The sequence below is a fragment of the Ascaphus truei genome, unplaced genomic scaffold (assembly GCF_040206685.1).
Source record: "Ascaphus truei isolate aAscTru1 unplaced genomic scaffold, aAscTru1.hap1 HAP1_SCAFFOLD_541, whole genome shotgun sequence".
NCBI lineage: Eukaryota > Metazoa > Chordata > Amphibia > Anura > Ascaphidae > Ascaphus > Ascaphus truei.
The window spans coordinates 123,431-144,404 of NW_027456872.1; the positions used below are offsets into that span (position 1 = coordinate 123,431).

Below are 20,974 nucleotides of genomic sequence, written 5' to 3' on the forward strand. Positions count from 1 at the left end.
CTCGCCAAGAGAAAGTAGCTTGGTGGCCATCTTCGAAGACAGGAAATGCCCACTTTCTATAAATCCATTTTCTCTGTAACCAAAGGATCCTCCACCCGCCGCCACTAAGAACCCTCCCCAAAAAATCAGAGGGCATGAGGATGTATAGGATATAAACGGTATAAGAACATTTGAAAGAGTAACAAAAGAACCTGTCAGAAGTGGGATTTGAACCCACGCCTCCATACAGAGACCAGAACACCCACTGACATGGGAAGATATCAAGCTTGAGTCTGGCGCCTTAGACCACTCGGCCATCCTGACAACTTGGAGTCTTGTGCTCAGTAGAAGTGACTGATTGACTACGCACCCCTGGTCTGTGAGAGGCGGAAAGAGAGTTACTGAATACGATCATTGTATTGTATGTGAGTGATTGACTGGGTGCCTGTGAGAGAATGGGTAAATGTCCAGAAGGCTGAGTGAATGGTTTCATGGCAGGATGTCACTCAATAGCATTCTGAGTGCATACAGGTGAGTGATTCAGTGATTCAGTGAGTGAGTGAAATAGTGAGTCTCTGTGTTTTAATGCTTCATTTATGAAAGGATATCACAAAAAAAAAAACTCAGCCAAGGTCATCCCCAGATAGAGGTATACAGGTAAGTACAAGTAAGGGCATTCCAATGATAGGAAGTAGAAGCAGTGTGTACGTATATTTTTATTTCTATTGCGCCAACTGTTTATGCAGCGCTTAAAAAAATTACAACACAAGGATAATAAAGTACTAACAATGGAAATAAGAGCAACAAGAAATCGACAACGTGAGGCAAAGTGAGACCCTGTCATGACAAGCTTACACTTTGTCATTGGTGGGCAACAAACGGCCCTCAAGGGCTTCACCTGTGGCCCCCAACCTCTTTATTTACATTTATAAATAATTGAATGCAATACTCCTTGATAAAGTGTATGTTCACACGAAACGCGTAGGAGGGTGTTAACCTCCACTTTTAGATAGATTAAATAAAGAAGATTTTTTACAATACATTTGCTTGGGACCCACTTTGGTGGTGCGCTTTTTTTTCCCCTCTTTTTCGAGATGTTTCAGGAGACCAGAAGTAGATACACATCAGAAGAGCAGCAGCATTTTGAATTGATTGTAAAAGAGAGAAGTGTGAGGCATTGGTCACACTGGAACCAGTTTGACTGGTTAACTCAGTTTAGGAACACTTTACTCCCTAAAGTGCAAAGCTCTATGACAGGCTCAGACAATCCTATTTTGTTATCTAATGTAGGATGACCTCCTGATTATCGCTTATTAGGGATAAGGTCACACATTCCTGGGTGTATATCTAATGCAGGATGTCCTCCTGACTGCAGATTACCTGCTAAATGGCAGTGCTGATGTCACAGGTCACACCCAAAAAGTCAGTCAGCAATGCTGACCAAAGCCGTCGCCATTAGTGATTGACTCGCCAAGAGAAAGTAGCTTGGTGGCCATCTTCGAAGACAGGAAATGCCCACTTTCTATAAATCCATTTTCTCTGTAACCAAAGGATCCTCCACCCGCCGCCACTAAGAACCCTCCCCAAAAAATCAGAGGGCATGAGGATGTATAGGATATAAACGGTATAAGAACATTTGAAAGAGTAACAAAAGAACCTGTCAGAAGTGAGATTTGAACCCACGCCTCCATACAGAGACCAGAACACCCACTGACATGGGAAGATATCAAGCTTGAGTCTGGCGCCTTAGACCACTCGGCCATCCTGACAACTTGGAGTCTTGTGCTCAGTAGAAGTGACTGATTGACTACGCACCCCTGGTCTGTGAGAGGCGGAAAGAGAGTTACTGAATACGATCATTGTATTGTATGTGAGTGATTGACTGGGTGCCTGTGAGAGAATGGGTAAATGTCCAGAAGGCTGAGTGAATGGTTTCATGGCAGGATGTCACTCAATAGCATTCTGAGTGCATACAGGTGAGTGATTCAGTGATTCAGTGAGTGAGTGAAATAGTGAGTCTCTGTGTTTTAATGCTTCATTTATGAAAGGATATCACAAAAAAAAAAACTCACCCAAGGTCATCCCCAGATAGAGGTATACAGGTAAGTACAAGTAAGGGCATTCCAATGATAGGAAGTAGAAGCAGTGTGTACGTATATTTTTATTTCTATTGCGCCAACTGTTTATGCAGCGCTTAAAAAAATTACAACACAAGGATAATAAAGTACTAACAATGGAAATAAGAGCAACAAGAAATCGACAACGTGAGGCAAAGGGAGACCCTGTCATGACAAGCTTACACTTTGTCATTGGTGGGCAACAAACGGCCCTCAAGGGCTTCACCTGTGGCCCCCAACCTCTTTATTTACATTTATAAATAATTGAATGCAATACTCCTTGATAAAGTGTATGTTCACACGAAACGCGTAGGAGGGTGTTAACCTCCACTTTTAGATAGATTAAATAAAGAAGATTTTTTACAATACATTTGCTTGGGACCCACTTTGGCGGTGCGCTGTTTTTTTTCTCTTTTTCGAGATGTTTCAGGAGACCAGAAGTAGATACACATCAGAAGAGCAGCAGCATTTTGAATTGATTGTAAAAGAGAGAAGTGTGAGGCATTGGTCACACTGGAACCAGTTTGACTGGTTAACTCAGTTTAGGAACACTTTACTCCCTAAAGTGCAAAGCTCTATGACAGGCTCAGACAATCCTATTTTGTTATCTAATGTAGGATGACCTCCTGACTATCGCTTATTAGGGATAAGGTCACACAGTCCTGGGTGTATATCTCATGCAGGATGTCCTCCTGACTGCAGATTACCTGCTAAATGGCAGTGCTGATGTCACAGGTCACACCCAAAAAGTCAGTCAACAATGCTGACCAAAGCCGTCGCCATTAGTGATTGACTCGCCAAGAGAAAGTAGCTTGGTGGCCATCTTCGAAGACAAGAAATGCCCACTTTCTATAAATCCATTTTCTCTGTAACCAAAGGATCCTCCACCCGCCGCCACCACTAAGAACCCTCCCCAAAAAATCAGAGGGCATGAGGATGTATAGGATATAAACGGTATAAGAACATTTGAAAGAGTAACAAAAGAACATGTCAGAAGTGGGATTTGAACCCACGCCTCCATACAGAGACCAGAACACCCACTGACATGGGAAGATATCAAGCTTGAGTCTGGCGCCTTAGACCACTCAGCCATCCTGACAACTTGGAGTCTTGTGCTCAGTAGAAGTGACTGATTGACTACGCACCCCTGGTCTGTGAGAGGCGGAAAGAGAGTTACTGAATACGATCATTGTATTGTATGTGAGTGATTGACTGGGTGCCTGTGAGAGAATGGGTAAATGTCCAGAAGGCTGAGTGAATGGTTTCATGGCAGGATGTCACTCAATAGCATTCTGAGTGCATACAGGTGAGTGATTCAGTGAGTGAGTGAATGGCAGAATGTATCTTTGAGTGAAATGGTGAGTCTCTGTGTTTTAATGCTTCATTTATGAAAGGATATCACACAAAAAAAACTCAGCCAAGGTCATCCCCAGATAGAGGTATACAGGTAAGTACAAGTAAGGGCATTCCAATGATAGGAAGTAGAAGCAGTGTGTACGTATATTTTTATTTCTATTGCGCCAACTGTTTATGCAGCGCTTAAAAAAATTACAACACAAGGATAATAAAGTACTAACAATGGAAATAAGAGCAACAAGAAATCGACAACGTGAGGCAAAGGGAGACCCTGTCATGACAAGCTTACACTTTGTCATTGGTGGGCAACAAACGGCCCTCAAGGGCTTCACCTGTGGCCCCCAACCTCTTTATTTACATTTATAAATAATTGAATGCAATACTCCTTGATAAAGTGTATGTTCACACGAAACGCGTAGGAGGGTGTTAACCTCCACTTTTAGATAGATTAAATAAAGAAGATTTTTACAATACATTTGCTTGGGACCCACTTTGGCGGTGCGCTGTTTTTTTTCTCTTTTTCGAGATGTTTCAGGAGACCAGAAGTAGATACACATCAGAAGAGCAGCAGCATTTTGAATTGATTGTAAAAGAGAGAAGTGTGAGGCATTGGTCACACTGGAACCAGTTTGACTGGTTAACTCAGTTTAGGAACACTTTACTCCCTAAAGTGCAAAGCTCTATGACAGGCTCAGACAATCCTATTTTGTTATCTAATGTAGGATGACCTCCTGATTATCGCTTATTAGGGATAAGGTCACACATTCCTGGGTGTATATCTAATGCAGGATGTCCTCCTGACTGCAGATTACCTGCTAAATGGCAGTGCTGATGTCACAGGTCACACCCAAAAAGTCAGTCAGCAATGCTGACCAAAGCCGTCGCCATTAGTGATTGACTCGCCAAGAGAAAGTAGCTTGGTGGCCATCTTCGAAGACAGGAAATGCCCACTTTCTATAAATCCATTTTCTCTGTAACCAAAGGATCCTCCACCCGCCGCCACCACTAAGAACCCTCCCCAAAAAATCAGAGGGCATGAGGATGTATAGGATATAAACGGTATAAGAACATTTGAAAGAGTAACAAAAGAACATGTCAGAAGTGGGATTTGAACCCACGCCTCCATACAGAGACCAGAACACCCACTGACATGGGAAGATATCAAGCTTGAGTCTGGCGCCTTAGACCACTCGCCCATCCTGACAACTTGGAGTCTTGTGCTCAGTAGAAGTGACTGATTGACTACACACCCCTGGTCTGTGAGAGGCGGAAAGAGAGTTACTGAATACGATCATTGTATTGTATGTGAGTGATTGACTGGGTGCCTGTGAGAGAATGGGTAAATGTCCAGAAGGCTGAGTGAATGGTTTCATGGCAGGATGTCACTCAATAGCATTCTGAGTGCATACAGGTGAGTGATTCAGTGAGTGAGTGAATGGCAGAATGTATCTTTGAGTGAAATAGTGAGTCTCTGTGTTTTAATGCTTCATTTATGAAAGGATATCACAAAAAAAAACTCAGCCAAGGTCATCCCCAGATAGAGGTATACAGGTAAGTACAATAAGGGCATTCCAATGATAGGAAGTAGAAGCAGTGTGTACGTATATTTTTATTTCTATTGCGCCAACTGTTTATGCAGCGCTTAAAAAAATTACAACACAAGGATAATAAAGTACTAACAATGGAAATAAGAGCAACAAGAAATCGACAACGTGAGGCAAAGGGAGACCCTGTCATGACAAGCTTACACTTTGTCATTGGTGGGCAACAAACGGCCCTCAAGGGCTTCACCTGTGGCCCCCAACCTCTTTATTTACATTTATAAATAATTGAATGCAATACTCCTTGATAAAGTGTATGTTCACACGAAACGCGTAGGAGGGTGTTAACCTCCACTTTTAGATAGATTAAATAAAGAAGATTTTTTACAATACATTTGCTTGGGACCCACTTTGGCGGTGCGCTGTTTTTTTTCTCTTTTTCGAGATGTTTCAGGAGACCAGAAGTAGATACACATCAGAAGAGCAGCAGCATTTTGAATTGATTGTAAAAGAGAGAAGTGTGAGGCATTGGTCACACTGGAACCAGTTTGACTGGTTAACTCAGTTTAGGAACACTTTACTCCCTAAAGTGCAAAGCTCTATGACAGGCTCAGACAATCCTATTTTGTTATCTAATGTAGGATGACCTCCTGACTATCGCTTATTAGGGATAAGGTCACACAGTCCTGGGTGTATATCTCATGCAGGATGTCCTCCTGACTGCAGATTACCTGCTAAATGGCAGTGCTGATGTCACAGGTCACACCCAAAAAGTCAGTCAACAATGCTGACCAAAGCCGTCGCCATTAGTGATTGACTCGCCAAGAGAAAGTAGCTTGGTGGCCATCTTCGAAGACAAGAAATGCCCACTTTCTATAAATCCATTTTCTCTGTAACCAAAGGATCCTCCACCCGCCGCCACCACTAAGAACCCTCCCCAAAAAATCAGAGGGCATGAGGATGTATAGGATATAAACGGTATAAGAACATTTGAAAGAGTAACAAAAGAACATGTCAGAAGTGGGATTTGAACCCACGCCTCCATACAGAGACCAGAACACCCACTGACATGGGAAGATATCAAGCTTGAGTCTGGCGCCATCGACAACTCGGCCATCCTGACAACTTGGAGTCTTGTGCTCAGTAGAAGTGACTGATTGACTACGCACCCCTGGTCTGTGAGAGGCGGAAAGAGAGTTACTGAATACGATCATTGTATTGTATGTGAGTGATTGACTGGGTGCCTGTGAGAGAATGGGTAAATGTCCAGAAGGCTGAGTGAATGGTTTCATGGCAGGATGTCACTCAATAGCATTCTGAGTGCATACAGGTGAGTGATTCAGTGAGTGAGTGAATGGCAGAATGTATCTTTGAGTGAAATGGTGAGTCTCTGTGTTTTAATGCTTCATTTATGAAAGGATATCACAAAAAAAAACTCAGCCAAGGTCATCCCCAGATAGAGGTATACAGGTAAGTACAAGTAAGGGCATTCCAATGATAGGAAGTAGAAGCAGTGTGTACGTATATTTTTATTTCTATTGCGCCAACTGTTTATGCAGCGCTTAAAAAAATTACAACACAAGGATAATAAAGTACTAACAATGGAAATAAGAGCAACAAGAAATCGACAACGTGAGGCAAAGGGAGACCCTGTCATGACAAGCTTACACTTTGTCATTGGTGGGCAACAAACGGCCCTCAAGGGCTTCACCTGTGGCCCCCAACCTCTTTATTTACATTTATAAATAATTGAATGCAATACTCCTTGATAAAGTGTATGTCCACACGAAACGCGTAGGAGGGTGTTAACCTCCACTTTTAGATAGATTAAATAAAGAAGATGTTTTACAATACATTTGCTTGGGACCCACTTTGGTGGTGTGCTGTTTTTTTCCTCTTTTTCGAGATGTTTCAGGAGACCAGAAGTAGATACACATCAGAAGAGCAGCAGCATTTTGAATTGATTGTAAAAGAGAGAAGTGTGAGGCATTGGTCACACTGGAACCAGTTTGACTGGTTAACTCAGTTTAGGAACACTTTACTCCCTAAAGTGCAAAGCTCTATGACAGGCTCAGACAATCCTATTTTGTTATCTAATGTAGGATGACCTCCTGACTATCGCTTATTAGGGATAAGGTCACACAGTCCTGGGTGTATATCTCATGCAGGATGTCCTCCTGACTGCAGATTACCTGCTAAATGGCAGTGCTGATGTCACAGGTCACACCCAAAAAGTCAGTCAACAATGCTGACCAAAGCCGTCGCCATTAGTGATTGACTCGCCAAGAGAAAGTAGCTTGGTGGCCATCTTCGAAGACAAGAAATGCCCACTTTCTATAAATCCATTTTCTCTGTAACCAAAGGATCCTCCACCCGCCGCCACCACTAAGAACCCTCCCCAAAAAATCAGAGGGCATGAGGATGTATAGGATATAAACGGTATAAGAACATTTGAAAGAGTAACAAAAGAACATGTCAGAAGTGGGATTTGAACCCACGCCTCCATACAGAGACCAGAACACCCACTGACATGGGAAGATATCAAGCTTGAGTCTGGCGCCATCGACAACTCGGCCATCCTGACAACTTGGAGTCTTGTGCTCAGTAGAAGTGACTGATTGACTACGCACCCCTGGTCTGTGAGAGGCGGAAAGAGAGTTACTGAATACGATCATTGTATTGTATGTGAGTGATTGACTGGGTGCCTGTGAGAGAATGGGTAAATGTCCAGAAGGCTGAGTGAATGGTTTCATGGCAGGATGTCACTCAATAGCATTCTGAGTGCATACAGGTGAGTGATTCAGTGAGTGAGTGAATGGCAGAATGTATCTTTGAGTGAAATGGTGAGTCTCTGTGTTTTAATGCTTCATTTATGAAAGGATATCACAAAAAAAACTCAGCCAAGGTCATCCCCAGATAGAGGTATACAGGTAAGTACAAGTAAGGGCATTCCAATGATAGGAAGTAGAAGCAGTGTGTACGTATATTTTTATTTCTATTGCGCCAACTGTTTATGCAGCGCTTAAAAAAATTACAACACAAGGATAATAAAGTACTAACAATGGAAATAAGAGCAACAAGAAATCGACAACGTGAGGCAAAGGGAGACCCTGTCATGACAAGCTTACACTTTGTCATTGGTGGGCAACAAACGGCCCTCAAGGGCTTCACCTGTGGCCCCCAACCTCTTTATTTACATTTATAAATAATTGAATGCAATACTCCTTGATAAAGTGTATGTTCACACGAAACGCGTAGGAGGGTGTTAACCTCCACTTTTAGATAGATTAAATAAAGAAGATTTTTTACAATACATTTGCTTGGGACCCACTTTGGAGGTGCACTGTTTTTTTTCTCTTTTTCGAGATGTTTCAGGAGACCAGAAGTAGATACACATCAGAAGAGCAGCAGCATTTTGAATTGATTGTAAAAGAGAGAAGTGTGAGGCATTGGTCACACTGGAACCAGTTTGACTGGTTAACTCAGTTTAGGAACACTTTACTCCCTAAAGTGCAAAGCTCTATGACAGGCTCAGACAATCCTATTTTGTTATCTAATGTAGGATGACCTCCTGACAATCGCTTATTAGGGATAAGGTCACACAGTCCTGGGTGTATATCTAATGCAGGATGTCCTCCTGACTGCAGATTACCTGCTAAATGGCAGTGCTGATGTCACAGGTCACACCCAAAAAGTCAGTCAGCAATGCTGACCAAAGCCGTCGCCATTAGTGATTGACTCGCCAAGAGAAAGTAGCTTGGTGGCCATCTTCGAAGACAGGAAATGCCCACTTTCTATAAATCCATTTTCTCTGTAACCAAAGGATCCTCCACCCGCCGCCACTAAGAACCCTCCCCAAAAAATCAGAGGGCATGAGGATGTATAGGATATTAGCGGTATAAGAACATTGGAAAGAGTAACAAAAGAACATGTCAGAAGTGGGATTTGAACCCACGCCTCCATACAGAGACCAGAACACCCACTGACATGGGAAGATATCAAGCTTGAGTCTGGCGCCTTAGACCACTCGGCCATCCTGACAACTTGGAGTCTTGTGCTCAGTAGAAGTGACTGATTGACTACGCACCCCTGGTCTGTGAGAGGCGGAAAGAGAGTTACTGAATACGATCATTGTATTGTATGTGAGTGATTGACTGGGTGCCTGTGAGAGAATGGGTAAATGTCCAGAAGGCTGAGTGAATGGTTTCATGGCAGGATGTCACTCAATAGCATTCTGAGTGCATACAGGTGAGTGATTCAGTGATTCAGTGAGTGAGTGAAATAGTGAGTCTCTGTGTTTTAATGCTTCATTTATGAAAGGATATCACAAAAAAAAAAACTCAGCCAAGGTCATCCCCAGATAGAGGTATACAGGTAAGTACAAGTAAGGGCATTCCAATGATAGGAAGTAGAAGCAGTGTGTACGTATATTTTTATTTCTATTGCGCCAACTGTTTATGCAGCGCTTAAAAAAATTACAACACAAGGATAATAAAGTACTAACAATGGAAATAAGAGCAACAAGAAATCGACAACGTGAGGCAAAGTGAGACCCTGTCATGACAAGCTTACACTTTGTCATTGGTGGGCAACAAACGGCCCTCAAGGGCTTCACCTGTGGCCCCCAACCTCTTTATTTACATTTATAAATAATTGAATGCAATACTCCTTGATAAAGTGTATGTTCACACGAAACGCGTAGGAGGGTGTTAACCTCCACTTTTAGATAGATTAAATAAAGAAGATTTTTTACAATACATTTGCTTGGGACCCACTTTGGTGGTGCGCTGTTTTTTTCCTCTTTTTCGAGATGTTTCAGGAGACCAGAAGTAGATACACATCAGAAGAGCAGCAGCATTTTGAATTGATTGTAAAAGAGAGAAGTGTGAGGCATTGGTCACACTGGAACCAGTTTGACTGGTTAACTCAGTTTAGGAACACTTTACTCCCTAAAGTGCAAAGCTCTATGACAGGCTCAGACAATCCTATTTTGTTATCTAATGTAGGATGACCTCCTGATTATCGCTTATTAGGGATAAGGTCACACATTCCTGGGTGTATATCTAATGCAGGATGTCCTCCTGACTGCAGATTACCTGCTAAATGGCAGTGCTGATGTCACAGGTCACACCCAAAAAGTCAGTCAGCAATGCTGACCAAAGCCGTCGCCATTAGTGATTGACTCGCCAAGAGAAAGTAGCTTGGTGGCCATCTTCGAAGACAGGAAATGCCCACTTTCTATAAATCCATTTTCTCTGTAACCAAAGGATCCTCCACCCGCCGCCACTAAGAACCCTCCCCAAAAAATCAGAGGGCATGAGGATGTATAGGATATAAACGGTATAAGAACATTTGAAAGAGTAACAAAAGAACCTGTCAGAAGTGGGATTTGAACCCACGCCTCCATACAGAGACCAGAACACCCACTGACATGGGAAGATATCAAGCTTGAGTCTGGCGCCTTAGACCACTCAGCCATCCTGACAACTTGGAGTCTTGTGCTCAGTAGAAGTGACTGATTGACTACGCACCCCTGGTCTGTGAGAGGCGGAAAGAGAGTTACTGAATACGATCATTGTATTGTATGTGAGTGATTGACTGGGTGCCTGTGAGAGAATGGGTAAATGTCCAGAAGGCTGAGTGAATGGTTTCATGGCAGGATGTCACTCAATAGCATTCTGAGTGCATACAGGTGAGTGATTCAGTGAGTGAGTGAATGGCAGAATGTATCTTTGAGTGAAATGGTGAGTCTCTGTGTTTTAATGCTTCATTTATGAAAGGATATCACACAAAAAAAACTCAGCCAAGGTCATCCCCAGATAGAGGTATACAGGTAAGTACAAGTAAGGGCATTCCAATGATAGTAAGTAGAAGCAGTGTGTACGTATATTTTTATTTCTATTGCGCCAACTGTTTATGCAGCGCTTAAAAAAATTACAACACAAGGATAATAAAGTACTAACAATGGAAATAAGAGCAACAAGAAATCGACAACGTGAGGCAAAGGGAGACCCTGTCATGACAAGCTTACACTTTGTCATTGGTGGGCAACAAACGGCCCTCAAGGGCTTCACCTGTGGCCCCCAACCTCTTTATTTACATTTATAAATAATTGAATGCAATACTCCTTGATAAAGTGTATGTTCACACGAAACGCGTAGGAGGGTGTTAACCTCCACTTTTAGATAGATTAAATAAAGAAGATTTTTACAATACATTTGCTTGGGACCCACTTTGGCGGTGCGCTGTTTTTTTTCTCTTTTTCGAGATGTTTCAGGAGACCAGAAGTAGATACACATCAGAAGAGCAGCAGCATTTTGAATTGATTGTAAAAGAGAGAAGTGTGAGGCATTGGTCACACTGGAACCAGTTTGACTGGTTAACTCAGTTTAGGAACACTTTACTCCCTAAAGTGCAAAGCTCTATGACAGGCTCAGACAATCCTATTTTGTTATCTAATGTAGGATGACCTCCTGATTATCGCTTATTAGGGATAAGGTCACACATTCCTGGGTGTATATCTAATGCAGGATGTCCTCCTGACTGCAGATTACCTGCTAAATGGCAGTGCTGATGTCACAGGTCACACCCAAAAAGTCAGTCAGCAATGCTGACCAAAGCCGTCGCCATTAGTGATTGACTCGCCAAGAGAAAGTAGCTTGGTGGCCATCTTCGAAGACAGGAAATGCCCACTTTCTATAAATCCATTTTCTCTGTAACCAAAGGATCCTCCACCCGCCGCCACCACTAAGAACCCTCCCCAAAAAATCAGAGGGCATGAGGATGTATAGGATATAAACGGTATAAGAACATTTGAAAGAGTAACAAAAGAACATGTCAGAAGTGGGATTTGAACCCACGCCTCCATACAGAGACCAGAACACCCACTGACATGGGAAGATATCAAGCTTGAGTCTGGCGCCTTAGACCACTCGCCCATCCTGACAACTTGGAGTCTTGTGCTCAGTAGAAGTGACTGATTGACTACACACCCCTGGTCTGTGAGAGGCGGAAAGAGAGTTACTGAATACGATCATTGTATTGTATGTGAGTGATTGACTGGGTGCCTGTGAGAGAATGGGTAAATGTCCAGAAGGCTGAGTGAATGGTTTCATGGCAGGATGTCACTCAATAGCATTCTGAGTGCATACAGGTGAGTGATTCAGTGAGTGAGTGAATGGCAGAATGTATCTTTGAGTGAAATAGTGAGTCTCTGTGTTTTAATGCTTCATTTATGAAAGGATATCACAAAAAAAAACTCAGCCAAGGTCATCCCCAGATAGAGGTATACAGGTAAGTACAAGTAAGGGCATTCCAATGATAGGAAGTAGAAGCAGTGTGTACGTATATTTTTATTTCTATTGCGCCAACTGTTTATGCAGCGCTTAAAAAAATTACAACACAAGGATAATAAAGTACTAACAATGGAAATAAGAGCAACAAGAAATCGACAACGTGAGGCAAAGGGAGACCCTGTCATGACAAGCTTACACTTTGTCATTGGTGGGCAACAAACGGCCCTCAAGGGCTTCACCTGTGGCCCCCAACCTCTTTATTTACATTTATAAATAATTGAATGCAATACTCCTTGATAAAGTGTATGTTCACACGAAACGCGTAGGAGGGTGTTAACCTCCACTTTTAGATAGATTAAATAAAGAAGATTTTTTACAATACATTTGCTTGGGACCCACTTTGGCGGTGCGCTGTTTTTTTTCTCTTTTTCGAGATGTTTCAGGAGACCAGAAGTAGATACACATCAGAAGAGCAGCAGCATTTTGAATTGATTGTAAAAGAGAGAAGTGTGAGGCATTGGTCACACTGGAACCAGTTTGACTGGTTAACTCAGTTTAGGAACACTTTACTCCCTAAAGTGCAAAGCTCTATGACAGGCTCAGACAATCCTATTTTGTTATCTAATGTAGGATGACCTCCTGACTATCGCTTATTAGGGATAAGGTCACACAGTCCTGGGTGTATATCTCATGCAGGATGTCCTCCTGACTGCAGATTACCTGCTAAATGGCAGTGCTGATGTCACAGGTCACACCCAAAAAGTCAGTCAACAATGCTGACCAAAGCCGTCGCCATTAGTGATTGACTCGCCAAGAGAAAGTAGCTTGGTGGCCATCTTCGAAGACAAGAAATGCCCACTTTCTATAAATCCATTTTCTCTGTAACCAAAGGATCCTCCACCCGCCGCCACCACTAAGAACCCTCCCCAAAAAATCAGAGGGCATGAGGATGTATAGGATATAAACGGTATAAGAACATTTGAAAGAGTAACAAAAGAACATGTCAGAAGTGGGATTTGAACCCACGCCTCCATACAGAGACCAGAACACCCACTGACATGGGAAGATATCAAGCTTGAGTCTGGCGCCATCGACAACTCGGCCATCCTGACAACTTGGAGTCTTGTGCTCAGTAGAAGTGACTGATTGACTACGCACCCCTGGTCTGTGAGAGGCGGAAAGAGAGTTACTGAATACGATCATTGTATTGTATGTGAGTGATTGACTGGGTGCCTGTGAGAGAATGGGTAAATGTCCAGAAGGCTGAGTGAATGGTTTCATGGCAGGATGTCACTCAATAGCATTCTGAGTGCATACAGGTGAGTGATTCAGTGAGTGAGTGAATGGCAGAATGTATCTTTGAGTGAAATGGTGAGTCTCTGTGTTTTAATGCTTCATTTATGAAAGGATATCACAAAAAAAAACTCAGCCAAGGTCATCCCCAGATAGAGGTATACAGGTAAGTAGAAGTAAGGGCATTCCAATGATAGGAAGTAGAAGCAGTGTGTACGTATATTTTTATTTCTATTGCGCCAACTGTTTATGCAGCGCTTAAAAAAATTACAACACAAGGATAATAAAGTACTAACAATGGAAATAAGAGCAACAAGAAATCGACAACGTGAGGCAAAGGGAGACCCTGTCATGACAAGCTTACACTTTGTCATTGGTGGGCAACAAACGGCCCTCAAGGGCTTCACCTGTGGCCCCCAACCTCTTTATTTACATTTATAAATAATTGAATGCAATACTCCTTGATAAAGTGTATGTCCACACGAAACGCGTAGGAGGGTGTTAACCTCCACTTTTAGATAGATTAAATAAAGAAGATGTTTTACAATACATTTGCTTGGGACCCACTTTGGTGGTGTGCTGTTTTTTTCCTCTTTTTCGAGATGTTTCAGGAGACCAGAAGTAGATACACATCAGAAGAGCAGCAGCATTTTGAATTGATTGTAAAAGAGAGAAGTGTGAGGCATTGGTCACACTGGAACCAGTTTGACTGGTTAACTCAGTTTAGGAACACTTTACTCCCTAAAGTGCAAAGCTCTATGACAGGCTCAGACAATCCTATTTTGTTATCTAATGTAGGATGACCTCCTGACTATCGCTTATTAGGGATAAGGTCACACAGTCCTGGGTGTATATCTAATGCAGGATGTCCTCCTGACTGCAGATTACCTGCTAAATGGCAGTGCTGATGTCACAGGTCACACCCAAAAAGTCAGTCAGCAGTGCTGACCAAAGCCGTCGCCATTAGTGATTGACTCGCCAAGAGAAAGTAGCTTGGTGGCCATCTTCGAAGACAGGAAATGCCCACTTTCTATAAATCCATTTTCTCTGTAACCAAAGGATCCTCCACCCGCCGCCACTAAGGACCCTCCACAAAAAATCAGAGGGCATGAGGATGTATAGGATATTAACGGTATAAGAACATTGGAAAGAGTAACAAAAGAACATGTCAGAAGTGGGATTTGAACCCACACCTCCATACAGAGACCAGAACACCCACTGACATGGGAAGATATCAAGCTTGAGTCTGGCGCCATCGACAACTCGGCCATCCTGACAACTTGGAGTCTTGTGCTCAGTAGAAGTGACTGATTGACTACGCACCCCTGGTCTGTGAGAGGCGGAAAGAGAGTTACTGAATACGATCATTGTATTGTATGTGAGTGATTGACTGGGTGCCTGTGAGAGAATGGGTAAATGTCCAGAAGGCTGAGTGAATGGTTTCATGGCAGGATGTCACTCAATAGCATTCTGAGTGCATACAGGTGAGTGATTCAGTGAGTGAGTGAATGGCAGAATGTATCTTTGAGTGAAATGGTGAGTCTCTGTGTTTTAATGCTTCATTTATGAAAGGATATCACAAAAAAAAACTCAGCCAAGGTCATCCCCAGATAGAGGTATACAGGTAAGTAGAAGTAAGGGCATTCCAATGATAGGAAGTAGAAGCAGTGTGTACGTATATTTTTATTTCTATTGCGCCAACTGTTTATGCAGCGCTTAAAAAAATTACAACACAAGGATAATAAAGTACTAACAATGGAAATAAGAGCAACAAGAAATCGACAACGTGAGGCAAAGGGAGACCCTGTCATGACAAGCTTACACTTTGTCATTGGTGGGCAACAAACGGCCCTCAAGGGCTTCACCTGTGGCCCCCAACCTCTTTATTTACATTTATAAATAATTGAATGCAATACTCCTTGATAAAGTGTATGTCCACACGAAACGCGTAGGAGGGTGTTAACCTCCACTTTTAGATAGATTAAATAAAGAAGATGTTTTACAATACATTTGCTTGGGACCCACTTTGGTGGTGTGCTGTTTTTTTCCTCTTTTTCGAGATGTTTCAGGAGACCAGAAGTAGATACACATCAGAAGAGCAGCAGCATTTTGAATTGATTGTAAAAGAGAGAAGTGTGAGGCATTGGTCACACTGGAACCAGTTTGACTGGTTAACTCAGTTTAGGAACACTTTACTCCCTAAAGTGCAAAGCTCTATGACAGGCTCAGACAATCCTATTTTGTTATCTAATGTAGGATGACCTCCTGACTATCGCTTATTAGGGATAAGGTCACACAGTCCTGGGTGTATATCTAATGCAGGATGTCCTCCTGACTGCAGATTACCTGCTAAATGGCAGTGCTGATGTCACAGGTCACACCCAAAAAGTCAGTCAGCAATGCTGACCAAAGCCGTCGCCATTAGTGATTGACTCGCCAAGAGAAAGTAGCTTGGTGGCCATCTTCGAAGACAGGAAATGCCCACTTTCTATAAATCCATTTTCTCTGTAACCAAAGGATCCTCCACCCGCCGCCACTAAGGACCCTCCACAAAAAATCAGAGGGCATGAGGATGTATAGGATATTAACGGTATAAGAACATTGGAAAGAGTAACAAAAGAACTTGTCAGAAGTGGGATTTGAACCCACACCTCCATACAGAGACCAGAACACCCACTGACATGGGAAGATATCAAGCTTGAGTCTGGCGCCTTAGACCACTCAGCCATCCGGACAACTTGGAGTCTTGTGCTCAGTAGAAGTGACTGATTGACTACGCACCCCTGGTCTGTGAGAGGCGGAAAGAGAGTTACTGAATACGATCATTGTATTGTATGTGAGTGATTGACTGGGTGCCTGTGAGAGAATGGGTAAATGTCCAGAAGGCTGAGTGAATGGTTTCATGGCAGGATGTCACTCAATAGCATTCTGAGTGCATAGAGGTGAGTGATTCAGTGATTCAGTGAGTGAGTGAAATAGTGAGTCTCTGTGTTTTAATGCTTCATTTATGAAAGGATATCACAAAAAAAACCTCAGCGAAGGTCACCCCCAGATAGAGGTATACAGGTAAGTACAAGTAAGGGCATTCCAATGATAGGAAGTAGAAGCAGTGTGTACGTATATTTTTATTTCTATTGCGCCAACTGTTTATGCAGCGCTTAAAAAAATTACAACACAAGGATAATAAAGTACTAACAATGGAAATAAGAGCAACAAGAAATCGACAACGTGAGGCAAAGGGAGACCCTGTCATGACAAGCTTACACTTTGTCATTGGTGGGCAACAAACGGCCCTCAAGGGCTTCACCTGTGGCCCCCAACCTCTTTATTTACATTTATAAATAATTGAATGCAATACTCCTTGATAAAGTGTATGTTCACACCAAACGCGTAGGAGGGTGTTAACCTCCACTTTTAGATAGATTAAATAAAGAAGATTTTTTACAATACATTTGCTTGGGACCCACTTTGGTGGTGCGCTGTTTTTTTCCTCTTTTTCGAGATGTTTCAGGAGACCAGAAGTAGATACACATCAGAAGAGCAGCAGCATTTTGAATTGATTGTAAAAGAGAGAAGTGTGAGGCATTGGTCACACTGGAACCAGTTTGACTGGTTAACTCAGTTTAGGAACACTTTACTCCCTAAAGTGCAAAGCTCTATGACAGGCTCAGACAATCCTATTTTGGTATCTAATGTAGGATGACCTCCTGACTATCGCTTATTAGGGATAAGGTCACACAGTCCTGGGTGTATATCTAATGCAGGATGTCCTCCTGACTGCAGATTACCTGCTAAATGGCAGTGCTGATGTCACAGGTCACACCCAAAAAGTCAGTCAACAATGCTGACCAAAGCCGTCGCCATTAGTGATTGACTCGCCAAGAGAAAGTAGCTTGGTGGCCATCTTCGAAAACAAGAAATGCCCACTTTCTATAAATCCATTTTCTCTGTAACCAAAGGATCCTCCACCCGCCGCCACTAAGAACCCTCCCCAAAAAATCAGAGGGCATGAGGATGTATAGGATATAAACGGTATAAGAACATTTGAAAGAGTAACAAAAGAACATGTCAGAAGTGGGATTTGAACCCACGCCTCCATACAGAGACCAGAATACCCACTGACATGGGAAGATATCAAGCTTGAGTCTGGCACCTTAGAACACTCGGCCATCCTGACGACTTGGAGTCTTGTGCTCAGTAGAAGTGACTGATTGACTACGCACCCCTGGTCTGTGAGAGGCGGAAAGAGAGTTACTGAATACGATCATTGTATTGTATGTGAGTGATTGACTGGGTGCCTGTGAGAGAATGGGTAAATGTCCACAAGGCTGAGTGAATGGTTTCATGGCAGGATGTCACTCAATAGCATTCTGAGTGCATACAGGTGAGTGATTCAGTGAGTGAGTGAAATAGTGAGTCTCTGTGTTTTAATGCTTCATTTATGAAAGGATATCACAAAAAAAACCTCAGCGAAGGTCATCCCCAGATAGAGGTATACAGGTAAGTACAAGTAAGGGCATTCCAATGATAGGAAGTAGAAGCAGTGTGTACGTATATTTTTATTTCTATTGCGCCAACTGTTTATGCAGCGCTTAAAAAAATTACAACACAAGGATAATAAAGTACTAACAATGGAAATAAGAGCAACAAGAAATCGACAACGTGAGGCAAAGGGAGACCCTGTCATGACAAGCTTACACTTTGTCATTGGTGGGCAACAAACGGCCCTCAAGGGCTTCACCTGTGGCCCCCAACCTCTTTATTTACATTTATAAATAATTGAATGCAATACTCCTTGATAAAGTGTATGTTCACACGAAACGCGTAGGAGGGTGTTAACCTCCACTTTTAGATAGATTAAATAAAGAAGATTTTTTACAATACTTTTGCTTGGGACCCACTTTGGTGGTGCGCTGTTTTTTTCCTCTTTTTCGAGATGTTTCAGGAGACCAGAAGTAGATACACATCAGAAGAGCAGCAGCATTTTGAATTGATTGTAAAAGAGAGAAGTGTGAGGCATTGGTCACACTGGAACCAGTTTGACTGGTTAACTCAGTTTAGGAACACTTTACTCCCTAAAGTGCAAAGCTCTATGACAGGCTCAGACAATCCTATTTTGTTATCTAATGTAGGATGACCTCCTGACTATCGCTTATTAGGGATAAGGTCACACAGTCCTGGGTGTATATCTAATGCAGGATGTCCTCCTGACTGCAGATTACCTGCTAAATGGCAGTGCTGATGTCACAGGTCACACCCAAAAAGTCAGTCAGCAATGCTGACCAAAGCCGTCGCCATTAGTGATTGACTCGCCAAGAGAAAGTAGCTTGGTGGCCATCTTCGAAGACAGGAAATGCCCACTTTCTATAAATCCATTTTCTCTGTAACCAAAGGATCCTCCACCCGCCGCCACTAAGAACCCTCCCCAAAAAATCAGAGGGCATGAGGATGTATAGGATATTAGCGGTATAAGAACATTGGAAAGAGTAACAAAAGAACATGTCAGAAGTGGGATTTGAACCCACGCCTCCATACAGAGACCAGAACACCCACTGACATGGGAAGATATCAAGCTTGAGTCTGGCGCCTTAGACCACTCGGCCATCCTGACAACTTGGAGTCTTGTGCTCAGTAGAAGTGACTGATTGACTACGCACCCCTGGTCTGTTAGAGGCGGAAAGAGAGTTACTGAATACGATCATTGTATTGTATGTGAGTGATTGACTGGGTGCCTGTGAGAGAATGGGTAAATGTCCAGAAGGCTGAGTGAATGGTTTCATGGCAGGATGTCACTCAATAGCATTCTGAGTGCATACAGGTGAGTGATTCAGTGAGTGAGTGAATGGCAGAATGTATCTTTGAGTGAAATAGTGAGTCTCTGTGTTTTAATGCTTCATTTATGAAAGGATATCACAAAAAAAAACTCAGCCAAGGTCATCCCCAGATAGAGGTATACAGGTAAGTTCAAGTAAGGGCATTCCAATGATAGGAAGTAGAAGCAGTGTGTACGTATATTTTTATTTCTATTGCGCCAACTGTTTATGCAGCGCTTAAAAAAATTACAACACAAGGATAATAAAGTACTAACAATGGAAATAAGAGCAACAAGAAATCGACAACGTGAGGCAAAGGGAGACCCTGTCATGACAAGCTTACACTTTGTCATTGGTGGGCAACAAACGGCCCTCAAGGGCTTCACCTGTGGCCCCCAACCTCTTTATTTACATTTATAAATAATTGAATGCAATACTCCTTGATAAAGTGTATGTTCACACGAAACGCGTAGGAGGGTGTTAACCTCCACTTTTAGATAGATTAAATAAAGAAGATTTTTTACAATACATTTGCTTGGGACCCACTTTGGTGGTGCGCTGTTTTTTTCCTCTTTTTCGAGATGTTTCAGGAGACCAGAAGTAGATACACATCAGAAGAGCAGCAGCATTTTGAATTGATTGTAAAAGAGAGAAGTGTGAGGCATTGGTCACACTGGAACCAGTTTGACTGGTTAACTCAGTTTAGGAACACTTTACTCCCTAAAGTGCAAAGCTCTATGACAGGCTCAGACAATCCTATTTTGTTATCTAATGTAGGATGACCTCCTGACTATCGCTTATTAGGGATAAGGTCACACAGTCCTGGGTGTATATCTAATGCAGGATGTCCTCCTGACTGCAGATTACCTGCTAAATGGCAGTGCTGATGTCACAGGTCACACCCAAAAAGTCAGTCAGCAATGCTGACCAAAGCCGTCGCCATTAGTGATTGACTCGCCAAGAGAAAGTAGCTTGGTGGCCATCTTCGAAGACAGGAAATGCCCACTTTCTATAAATCCATTTTCTCTGTAACCAAAGGATCCTCCACCCGCCGCCACTAAGAACCCTCCCCAAAAAATCAGAGGGCATGAGGATGTATAGGATATTAGCGGTATAAGAACATTGGAAAGAGTAACAAAAGAACATGTCAGAAGTGGGATTTGAACCCACGCCTCCATACAGAGACCAGAACACCCACTGACATGGGAAGATATCAAGCTTGAGTCTGGCGCCTTAGACCACTCGGCCATCCTGACAACTTGGAGTCTTGTGCTCAGTAGAAGTGACTGATTGACTACGCACCCCTGGTCTGTTAGAGGCGGAAAGAGAGTTACTGAATACGATCATTGTATTGTATGTGAGTGATTGACTGGGTGCCTGTGAGAGAATGGGTAAATGTCCAGAAGGCTGAGTGAATGGTTTCATGGCAGGATGTCACTCAATAGCATTCTGAGTGCATACAGGTGAGTGATTCAGTGAGTGAGTGAATGGCAGAATGTATCTTTGAGTGAAATAGTGAGTCTCTGTGTTTTAATGCTTCATTTATGAAAGGATATCACAAAAAAAAACTCAGCCAAGGT

At 42.7% G+C, this 20,974-nt stretch overlaps 15 non-coding genes across 15 annotated transcripts; all 15 read right to left on the reverse strand.

The window, feature by feature from the left end:
* Positions 1 to 192: 192 nt before the first annotated feature.
* TRNAL-CAA (transfer RNA leucine (anticodon CAA)) lies at positions 193 to 303 on the reverse strand. Its single transcript has 2 exons — positions 266 to 303; positions 193 to 238 (listed from the first exon to the last, which is right to left on the reverse strand). It is a non-coding gene; the product is annotated as a tRNA-Leu (tRNA).
* A 1,334-nt stretch (positions 304 to 1,637) lies between these two features.
* On the reverse strand, positions 1,638 to 1,748 carry TRNAL-CAA (transfer RNA leucine (anticodon CAA)). The gene is made up of 2 exons: positions 1,711 to 1,748; positions 1,638 to 1,683 (listed from the first exon to the last, which is right to left on the reverse strand). It is a non-coding gene; the product is annotated as a tRNA-Leu (tRNA).
* Positions 1,749 to 3,084: 1,336 nt separating this feature from the next.
* Positions 3,085 to 3,195, reverse strand: TRNAL-CAA (transfer RNA leucine (anticodon CAA)). Its single transcript has 2 exons — positions 3,158 to 3,195; positions 3,085 to 3,130 (listed from the first exon to the last, which is right to left on the reverse strand). It is a non-coding gene; the product is annotated as a tRNA-Leu (tRNA).
* A 1,350-nt stretch (positions 3,196 to 4,545) lies between these two features.
* Positions 4,546 to 4,656, reverse strand: TRNAL-CAA (transfer RNA leucine (anticodon CAA)). The gene is made up of 2 exons: positions 4,619 to 4,656; positions 4,546 to 4,591 (listed from the first exon to the last, which is right to left on the reverse strand). It is a non-coding gene; the product is annotated as a tRNA-Leu (tRNA).
* A 1,349-nt stretch (positions 4,657 to 6,005) lies between these two features.
* On the reverse strand, positions 6,006 to 6,116 carry TRNAL-CAA (transfer RNA leucine (anticodon CAA)). Its single transcript has 2 exons — positions 6,079 to 6,116; positions 6,006 to 6,051 (listed from the first exon to the last, which is right to left on the reverse strand). It is a non-coding gene; the product is annotated as a tRNA-Leu (tRNA).
* A 1,350-nt stretch (positions 6,117 to 7,466) lies between these two features.
* TRNAL-CAA (transfer RNA leucine (anticodon CAA)) lies at positions 7,467 to 7,577 on the reverse strand. Its single transcript has 2 exons — positions 7,540 to 7,577; positions 7,467 to 7,512 (listed from the first exon to the last, which is right to left on the reverse strand). It is a non-coding gene; the product is annotated as a tRNA-Leu (tRNA).
* A 1,346-nt stretch (positions 7,578 to 8,923) lies between these two features.
* Positions 8,924 to 9,034, reverse strand: TRNAL-CAA (transfer RNA leucine (anticodon CAA)). The gene is made up of 2 exons: positions 8,997 to 9,034; positions 8,924 to 8,969 (listed from the first exon to the last, which is right to left on the reverse strand). It is a non-coding gene; the product is annotated as a tRNA-Leu (tRNA).
* A 1,333-nt stretch (positions 9,035 to 10,367) lies between these two features.
* On the reverse strand, positions 10,368 to 10,478 carry TRNAL-CAA (transfer RNA leucine (anticodon CAA)). Its single transcript has 2 exons — positions 10,441 to 10,478; positions 10,368 to 10,413 (listed from the first exon to the last, which is right to left on the reverse strand). It is a non-coding gene; the product is annotated as a tRNA-Leu (tRNA).
* A 1,350-nt stretch (positions 10,479 to 11,828) lies between these two features.
* Positions 11,829 to 11,939, reverse strand: TRNAL-CAA (transfer RNA leucine (anticodon CAA)). The gene is made up of 2 exons: positions 11,902 to 11,939; positions 11,829 to 11,874 (listed from the first exon to the last, which is right to left on the reverse strand). It is a non-coding gene; the product is annotated as a tRNA-Leu (tRNA).
* Positions 11,940 to 13,289: 1,350 nt separating this feature from the next.
* TRNAL-CAA (transfer RNA leucine (anticodon CAA)) lies at positions 13,290 to 13,400 on the reverse strand. The gene is made up of 2 exons: positions 13,363 to 13,400; positions 13,290 to 13,335 (listed from the first exon to the last, which is right to left on the reverse strand). It is a non-coding gene; the product is annotated as a tRNA-Leu (tRNA).
* A 1,347-nt stretch (positions 13,401 to 14,747) lies between these two features.
* Positions 14,748 to 14,858, reverse strand: TRNAL-CAA (transfer RNA leucine (anticodon CAA)). Its single transcript has 2 exons — positions 14,821 to 14,858; positions 14,748 to 14,793 (listed from the first exon to the last, which is right to left on the reverse strand). It is a non-coding gene; the product is annotated as a tRNA-Leu (tRNA).
* A 1,347-nt stretch (positions 14,859 to 16,205) lies between these two features.
* TRNAL-CAA (transfer RNA leucine (anticodon CAA)) lies at positions 16,206 to 16,316 on the reverse strand. Its single transcript has 2 exons — positions 16,279 to 16,316; positions 16,206 to 16,251 (listed from the first exon to the last, which is right to left on the reverse strand). It is a non-coding gene; the product is annotated as a tRNA-Leu (tRNA).
* A 1,331-nt stretch (positions 16,317 to 17,647) lies between these two features.
* Positions 17,648 to 17,758, reverse strand: TRNAL-CAA (transfer RNA leucine (anticodon CAA)). Its single transcript has 2 exons — positions 17,721 to 17,758; positions 17,648 to 17,693 (listed from the first exon to the last, which is right to left on the reverse strand). It is a non-coding gene; the product is annotated as a tRNA-Leu (tRNA).
* A 1,323-nt stretch (positions 17,759 to 19,081) lies between these two features.
* TRNAL-CAA (transfer RNA leucine (anticodon CAA)) lies at positions 19,082 to 19,192 on the reverse strand. The gene is made up of 2 exons: positions 19,155 to 19,192; positions 19,082 to 19,127 (listed from the first exon to the last, which is right to left on the reverse strand). It is a non-coding gene; the product is annotated as a tRNA-Leu (tRNA).
* A 1,347-nt stretch (positions 19,193 to 20,539) lies between these two features.
* Positions 20,540 to 20,650, reverse strand: TRNAL-CAA (transfer RNA leucine (anticodon CAA)). The gene is made up of 2 exons: positions 20,613 to 20,650; positions 20,540 to 20,585 (listed from the first exon to the last, which is right to left on the reverse strand). It is a non-coding gene; the product is annotated as a tRNA-Leu (tRNA).
* Between the last annotated feature and the right edge of the window lie 324 nt (positions 20,651 to 20,974).